Raw genomic sequence first — 9,509 nt, forward strand, 5'->3', positions numbered from 1 at the left:
ATGGTAGAATCGGTGTGAGTACCGCAAAATTATTGAACCCGGGCGAGTATCGGGAAAAAGAGGAATCCGTGCGAGAACCGGAAAACTGTCCTGACGAGTACCGAAAAATGATATAATCGGTGTGAGTACCGAAAGGTTATTGAATCCGGGAGAGTATCGGGAAAAAGTGGAATCCGTGGGAGTACCGGAAAACTGTCCTGACGAGTACCGAAAAATGATATAATAGGTGTGAGTACCGCAAAATTTATTGAATCCGGGGGAGTATCGGGAAAAACTGGAATCCGTGCGAGTACCGCAAAACTATCCTGACGAGTACCGAAAAATGGTAGAATCGGTGTGAGTACCGGAAAATTATTGAATCCGGTGGAGTATCGGGAAAAAGAGGAATCCGTGCGAGAACCGGAAAACTGTCCTGACGAGTACCGAAAAATGATATAATCGGTGTGAGTACCGAAAGGTTATTGAATCCGGGAGAGTATCGGGAAAAAGTGGAATCCGTGGGAGTACCGGAAAACTGTCCTGACGAGTACCGAAAAATGATATAATCGGTGTGAGTACCGCAAAATTTATTGAATCCGGGGGAGTATCGGGAAAAACTGGAATCCGTGCGAGTACCGAAAAACTGTCCTGACGAGTACCGAAAAATGGTAGAATCGGTGTGAGTACCGCAAAATTATTGAACCCGGGCGAGTACCGGGAAAAAGCGGAATCCGTGCGAGTACCGGAAAATTGTCCAGACGAGTACCGAAAAATGGTAGAATCGGTGTGAGTACCGCAAAATTATTGAACCCGGGCGAGTATCGGGAAAAAGTGGAATCCGTGCGAGTACCGGAAAACTGTCCTGACGAGTACCGAAAAATGATATAATCGGTGTGAGTACCGCAAAATTTATTGAATCCGGGGGAGTATCGGGAAAAACTGGAATCCGTGCGAGTACCGGAAAACTGTCTTGACGAGTACCGAAAAATGGTAGAATCGGTGTGAGTACCGCAAAATTATTGAACCCGGGCGAGTACCGGGAAAAAGCGGAATCCGTGCGAGTACCGGAAAATTGTCCAGACGAGTACCGAAAAATGGTAGAATCGGTGTGAGTACCGCAAAATTATTGAACCCGGGCGAGTACCGGGAAAAAGTGGAATCTGTGCGAGTACCGGAAAACTGTCCTGACGAGTACCGAAAAATGATATAATCGGTGTGAGTACCGAAAAGTTATTGAATCCGGGAGAGTATCGGGAAAAAGTGGAATCCGTGCGAGTACCGGAAAACTGTCCTGACGAGTACCGAAAAATGATATAATCGGTGTGAGTACCGCAAAATTTATTGAATCCCGGGGAGTATCGGGAAAAACTGGAATCCGTGCGAGTACCGAAAAACTGTCCTGACGAGTACCGAAAAATGGTAGAATCGGTGTGAGTACCGCAAAATTATTGAACCCGGGCGAGTACCGGGAAAAAGCGGAATCCGTGCGAGTACCGGAAAATTGTCCAGACGAGTACCGAAAAATGGTAGAATCGGTGTGAGTACCGTAAAATTATTGAACCCGGGCGAGTACCGGGAAAAAGTGGAATCTGTGCGAGTACCGGAAAACTGTCCTGACGAGTACCGAAAAATGATATAATCGGTGTGAGTACCGCAAAATTTATTGAATCCGGGGGAGTATCGGGAAAAACTGGAATCCGTGCGAGTACCTGAAAACTGTCCTGACGAGTACCGAAAAATGGTAGAATCGGTGTGAGTACCGCAAAATTATTGAACCCGGGCGAGTACCGGGAAAAAGCGGAATCCATGCGAGTACCAGAAAACTGTCCAGACGAGTACCGAAAAATGGTAGAATCGGTGTGAGTACCGCAAAATTATTGAACCCGGGCGAGTATCGGGAAAAAGTGGAATCCGTGCGAGTACCGCAAAACTATCCTGACGAGTACCGAAAAATGGTAGAATCGGTGTGAGTACCGGAAAATTATTGAATCCGGTGGAGTATCGGGAAAAAGAGGAATCCGTGCGAGAACCGGAAAACTGTCCTGACGAGTACCGAAAAATGATATAATCGGTGTGAGTACCGAAAAGTTATTGAATCCGGGAGAGTATCGGGAAAAAGTGGAATCCGTGCGAGTACCGGAAAACTGTCCTGACGAGTACCGAAAAATGATATAATCGGTGTGAGTACCGCAAAATTTATTGAATCCGGGGGAGTATCGGGAAAAACTGGAATCCGTGCGAGTACCGAAAAACTGTCCTGACGAGTACCGAAAAATGGTAGAATCGGTGTGAGTACCGCAAAATTATTGAACCCGGGCGAGTACCGGGAAAAAGCGGAATCCGTGCGAGTACCGGAAAATTGTCCAGACGAGTACCGAAAAATGGTAGAATCGGTGTGAGTACCGGAAAATTATTGAATCCGGGGGAGTATCGGGAAAAAGTGGAATCCGTGCGAGTACCGAAAAACTGTCCTGACGAGTACCGAAAAATGATATAATCGGTGTGAGTACCGAAAAGTTATTGAATCCGGGAGAGTATCGGGAAAAAGGGGAATCCGTGCGAGTACCGGAAAACTGTCCTGACGAGTAACGAAAAATGATATAATCGGTGTGAGTACCGCAAAATTTATTGAATCCGGGGGAGTATCGGGAAAAACTGGAATCCGTGCGAGTACCGGAAAACTGTCTTGACGAGTACCGAAAAATGGTAGAATCGGTGTGAGTACCGCAAAATTATTGAACCCGGGCGAGTACCGGGAAAAAGCGGAATCCGTGCGAGTACCGGAAAATTGTCCAGACGAGTACCGAAAAATGGTAGAATCGGTGTGAGTACCGCAAAATTATTGAACCCGGGCGAGTACCGGGAAAAAGTGGAATCTGTGCGAGTACCGGAAAACTGTCCTGACGAGTACCGAAAAATGATATAATCGGTGTGAGTACCGAAAAGTTATTGAATCCGGGAGAGTATCGGGAAAAAGTGGAATCCGTGCGAGTACCGGAAAACTGTCCTGACGAGTACCGAAAAATGATATAATCGGTGTGAGTACCGCAAAATTTATTGAATCCGGGGGAGTATCGGGAAAAACTGGAATCCGTGCGAGTACCGAAAAACTGTCCTGACGAGTACCGAAAAATGGTAGAATCGGTGTGAGTACCGCAAAATTATTGAACCCGGGCGAGTACCGGGAAAAAGCGGAATCCGTGCGAGTACCGGAAAATTGTCCAGACGAGTACCGAAAAATGGTAGAATCGGTGTGAGTACCGCAAAATTATTGAACCCGGGCGAGTACCGGGAAAAAGTGGAATCGGTGCGAGTACCGGAAAACTGTCCTGACGAGTACCGAAAAATGATATAATCGGTGTGAGTACCGCAAAATTTATTGAATCCGGGGGAGTATCGGGAAAAACTGGAATCCGTGCGAGTACCTGAAAACTGTCCTGACGAGTACCGAAAAATGGTAGAATCGGTGTGAGTACCGCAAAATTATTGAACCCGGGCGAGTACCGGGAAAAAGCGGAATCCATGCGAGTACCAGAAAACTGTCCAGACGAGTACCGAAAAATGGTAGAATCGGTGTGAGTACCGCAAAATTATTGAACCCGGGCGAGTATCGGGAAAAAGTGGAATCCGTGCGAGTACCGCAAAACTATCCTGACGAGTACCGAAAAATGGTAGAATCGGTGTGAGTACCGGAAAATTATTGAATCCGGTGGAGTATCGGGAAAAAGAGGAATCCGTGCGAGAACCGGAAAACTGTCCTGACGAGTACCGAAAAATGATATAATCGGTGTGAGTACCGAAAAGTTATTGAATCCGGGAGAGTATCGGGAAAAAGTGGAATCCGTGCGAGTACCGGAAAACTGTCCTGACGAGTACCGAAAAATGATATAATCGGTGTGAGTACCGCAAAATTTATTGAATCCGGGGGAGTATCGGGAAAAACTGGAATCCGTGCGAGTACCGAAAAACTGTCCTGACGAGTACCGAAAAATGGTAGAATCGGTGTGAGTACCGCAAAATTATTGAACCCGGGCGAGTACCGGGAAAAAGCGGAATCCGTGCGAGTACCGGAAAATTGTCCAGACGAGTACCGAAAAATGGTAGAATCGGTGTGAGTACCGGAAAATTATTGAATCCGGTGGAGTATCGGGAAAAAGAGGAATCCGTGCGAGAACCGGAAAACTGTCCTGACGAGTACCGAAAAATGATATAATCGGTGTGAGTACCGAAAAGTTATTGAATCCGGGAGAGTATCGGGAAAAAGTGGAATCCGTGGGAGTACCGGAAAACTGTCCTGACGAGTACCGAAAAATGATATAATCGGTGTGAGTACCGCAAAATTTATTGAATCCGGGGGAGTATCGGGAAAAACTGGAATCGGTGCGAGTACCGGAAAACTGTCCTGACGAGTACCGAAAAATGGTAGAATCGGTGTGAGTACCGCAAAATTATTGAACCCGGGCGAGTACCGGGAAAAAGCGGAATCCGTGCGAGTACCGAAAAACTGTCCAGACGAGTACCGAAAAATGGTAGAATCGGTGTGAGTACCGCAAAATTATTGAACCCGGGCGAGTACCGGGAAAAAGTGGAATCCGTGCGAGTACCGGAAAACTGTCCTGACGAGTACCGAAAAATGATATAATCGGTGTGAGTACCGCAAAATTTATTGAATCCGGGGGAGTATCGGGAAAAACTGGAATCCGTGCGAGTACCTGAAAACTGTCCTGACGAGTACCGAAAAATGTTAGAATCGGTGTGAGTACCTGCAAAATTATTGAACCCGGGCGAGTACCGGGAAAAAGCGGAATCCGTGCGAGTACCAGAAAACTGTCCAGACGAGTACCGAAAAATGGTAGAATCGGTGTGAGTACCGCAAAATTATTGAACCCGGGCGAGTATCGGGAAAAAGTGGAATCCGTGCGAGTACCGGAAAACTGTCCTGACGAGTACCGAAAAATGGTAGAATCGGTGTGAGTACCGCAAAATTATTGAACCCGGGCGAGTACCGGGAAAAAGCGGAATCCGTGCGAGTACCAGAAAACTGTCCAGACGAGTACCGAAAAATGGTAGAATCGGTGTGAGTACCGCAAAATTATTGAACCCGGGCGAGTATCGGGAAAAAGTGGAATCCGTGCGAGTACCGCAAAACTATCCTGACGAGTACCGAAAAATGGTAGAATCGGTGTGAGTACCGGAAAATTATTGAATCCGGTGAAGTATCGGGAAAAAGAGGAATCCGTGCGAGAACCGGAAAACTGTCCTGACGAGTACCGAAAAATGATATAATCGGTGTGAGTACCGAAAAGTTATTGAATCCGGGAGAGTATCGGGAAAAAGTGGAATCCGTGGGAGTACCGGAAAACTGTCCTGACGAGTACCGAAAAATGATATAATCGGTGTGAGTACCGCAAAATTTATTGAATCCGGGGGAGTATCGGGAAAAACTGGAATCCGTGCGATTACCGGAAAACTGTCCTGACGAGTACCGAAAAATGGTAGAATCGGTGTGAGTACCGCAAAATTATTGAACCCGGGCGAGTACCGGGAAAAAGCGGAATCCATGCGAGTACCAGAAAACTGTCCAGACGAGTACCGAAAAATGGTAGAATCGGTGTGAGTACCGCAAAATTATTGAACCCGGGCGAGTATCGGGAAAAAGTGGAATCCGTGCGAGTACCGCAAAACTATCCTGACGAGTACCGAAAAATGGTAGAATCGGTGTGAGTACCGGAAAATTATTGAATCCGATGAAGTATCGGGAAAAAGAGGAATCCGTGCGAGAACCGGAAAACTGTCCTGACGAGTACCGAAAAATGATATAATCGGTGTGAGTACCGAAAAGTTATTGAATCCGGGAGAGTATCGGGAAAAAGTGGAATCCGTGGGAGTACCGGAAAACTGTCCTGACGAGTACCGAAAAATGATATAATCGGTGTGAGTACCGCAAAATTTATTGAATCCGGGGGAGTATCGGGAAAAACTGGAATCCGTGCGATTACCGGAAAACTGTCCTGACGAGTACCGAAAAATGGTAGCATCGGTGTGAGTACCGCAAAATTATTGAACCCGGGCGAGTACCGGGAAAAAGCGGAATCCGTGCGAGTACCGGAAAACTGTCCAGACGAGTACCGAAAAATGGTAGAATCGGTGTGAGTACCGCAAAATTATTGAACCCGGGCGAGTACCGGGAAAAAGTGGAATCCGTGCGAGTACCGGAAAACTGTCCTGACGAGTACCGAAAAATGGTAGAATCGGTGTGAGTACCGGAAAATTATTGAATCCGGGGGAGTATGGGGAAAAAGAGGAATCCGTGCGAGTACCGGAAAACTGTCCTGACGAGTACCGAAAAATGATATAATCGGTGTGAGTACCGAAAAGTTATTGAATCCGGGAGAGTATCGGGAAAAAGTGGAATCCGTGCGAGTACCGGAAAACTGTCCTGACGAGTACCGAAAAATGATATAATCGGTGTGAGTACCGCAAAATTTATTGAATCCGGGGGAGTATCGGGAAAAACTGGAATCCGTGCGAGTATCGAAAAACTGTCCTGACGAGTACCGAAAAATGGTAGAATCGGTGTGAGTACCGCAAAATTATTAAACCCGGGCGAGTACCGGGAAAAAGCGGAATCCGTGCGAGTACCGTAAAACTGTCCAGACGAGTACCGAAAAATGGTAGAATCGGTGTGAGTACCGCAAAATTATTGAACCCGGGCGAGTACCGGGAAAAAGTGGAATCCGTGCGAGTACCGGAAAACTGTCCTGACGAGTACCGAAAAATGATATAATCGGTGTGAGTACCGCAAAATTTATTGAATTCGGGGGAGTATCGGGAAAAACTGGAATCCGTGCGAGTACCTGAAAACTGTCCTGACGAGTACCGAAAAATGTTAGAATCGGTGTGAGTACCTGCAAAATTATTGAACCCGGGCGAGTACCGGGAAAAAGCGGAATCCGTGCGAGTACCAGAAAACTGTCCAGACGAGTACCGAAAAATGGTAGAATCGGTGTGAGTACCGCAAAATTATTGAACCCGGGCGAGTATCGGGAAAAAGTGGAATCCGTGCGAGTACCGGAAAACTATCCTGACGAGTACCGAAAAATGGTAGAATCGGTGTGAGTACCGGAAAATTATTGAATCCGGTGGAGTATCGGGAAAAAGAGGAATCCGTGCGACAACCGGAAAACTGTCTTGACGAGTACCGAAAAATGATATAATCGGTGTGAGTACCGAAAAGTTATTGAATCCGGGAGAGTATCGGGAAAAAGTGGAATCCGTGGGAGTACCGGAAAACTGTCCTGACGAGTACCGAAAAATGATATAATCGGTGTGAGTACCGCAAAATTTATTGAATCCGGGGGAGTATCGGGAAAAACTGGAATCCGTGCGAGTATCGAAAAACTGCCCTGACGAGTACCGAAAAATGGTAGAATCGGTGTGAGTACCGCAAAATTATTGAACCCGGGCGAGTACCGGGAAAAAGCGGAATCCGTGCGAGTACCGGAAAATTGTCCAGACGAGTACCGAAAAATGGTAGAATCGGTGTGAGTACCGGAAAATTATTGAATCCGGGGGAGTATCGGGAAAAAGTGGAATCCGTGCGAGTACCGAAAAACTGTCCTGACGAGTACCGAAAAATGATATAATCGGTGTGAGTACCGAAAAGTTATTGAATCCGGGAGAGTATCGGGAAAAAGGGGAATCCGTGCGAGTACCGGAAAACTGTCCTGACGAGTAACGAAAAATGATATAATCGGTGTGAGTACCGCAAAATTTATTGAATCCGGGGGAGTATCGGGAAAAACTGGAATCCGTGCGAGTACCGGAAAACTGTCTTGACGAGTACCGAAAAATGGTAGAATCGGTGTGAGTACCGCAAAATTATTGAACCCGGGCGAGTACCGGGAAAAAGCGGAATCCGTGCGAGTACCGGAAAATTGTCCAGACGAGTACCGAAAAATGGTAGAATCGGTGTGAGTACCGCAAAATTATTGAACCCGGGCGAGTACCGGGAAAAAGTGGAATCTGTGCGAGTACCGGAAAACTGTCCTGACGAGTACCGAAAAATGATATAATCGGTGTGAGTACCGAAAAGTTATTGAATCCGGGAGAGTATCGGGAAAAAGTGGAATCCGTGCGAGTACCGGAAAACTGTCCTGACGAGTACCGAAAAATGATATAATCGGTGTGAGTACCGCAAAATTTATTGAATCCGGGGGAGTATCGGGAAAAACTGGAATCCGTGCGAGTACCGAAAAACTGTCCTGACGAGTACCGAAAAATGGTAGAATCGGTGTGAGTACCGCAAAATTATTGAACCCGGGCGAGTACCGGGAAAAAGCGGAATCCGTGCGAGTACCGGAAAATTGTCCAGACGAGTACCGAAAAATGGTAGAATCGGTGTGAGTACCGCAAAATTATTGAACCCGGGCGAGTACCGGGAAAAAGTGGAATCGGTGCGAGTACCGGAAAACTGTCCTGACGAGTACCGAAAAATGATATAATCGGTGTGAGTACCGCAAAATTTATTGAATCCGGGGGAGTATCGGGAAAAACTGGAATCCGTGCGAGTACCTGAAAACTGTCCTGACGAGTACCGAAAAATGGTAGAATCGGTGTGAGTACCGCAAAATTATTGAACCCGGGCGAGTACCGGGAAAAACTGGAATCGGTGCGAGTACCGGAAAACTGTCCTGACGAGTACCGAAAAATGGTAGAATCGGTGTGAGTACCGCAAAATTATTGAACCCGGGCGAGTACCGGGAAAAAGTGGAATCCGTGCGAGTACCGGAAAACTGTCCTGACGAGTACCGAAAAATGATATAATCGGTGTGAGTACCGCAAAATTTATTGAATCCGGGGGAGTATCGGGAAAAACTGGAATCCGTGCGAGTACCGAAAAACTGTCCTGACGAGTACCGAAAAATGGTAGAATCGGTGTGAGTACCGCAAAATTATTGAACCCGGGCGAGTACCGGGAAAAAGCGGAATCCGTGCGAGTACCGGAAAATTGTCCAGACGAGTACCGAAAAATGGTAGAATCGGTGTGAGTACCGGAAAATTATTGAATCCGGTGGAGTATCGGGAAAAAGAGGAATCCGTGCGAGAACCGGAAAACTGTCCTGACGAGTACCGAAAAATGATATAATCGGTGTGAGTACCGAAAAGTTATTGAATCCGGGAGAGTATCGGGAAAAAGTGGAATCCGTGGGAGTACCGGAAAACTGTCCTGACGAGTACCGAAAAATGATATAATCGGTGTGAGTACCGCAAAATTTATTGAATCCGGGGGAGTATCGGGAAAAACTGGAATCGGTGCGAGTACCGGAAAACTGTCCTGACGAGTACCGAAAAATGGTAGAATCGGTGTGAGTACCGCAAAATTATTGAACCCGGGCGAGTACCGGGAAAAAGCGGAATCCGTGCGAGTACCGAAAAACTGTCCAGACGAGTACCGAAAAATGGTAGAATCGGTGTGAGTACCGCAAAATTATTGAACCCGGGCGAGTACCGGGAAAAAGTGGAATCCG

The sequence above is a fragment of the Vitis vinifera genome, chromosome 15, assembly GCF_030704535.1.
Source record: "Vitis vinifera cultivar Pinot Noir 40024 chromosome 15, ASM3070453v1".
Classification (NCBI taxonomy): Eukaryota; Viridiplantae; Streptophyta; class Magnoliopsida; order Vitales; family Vitaceae; genus Vitis; species Vitis vinifera.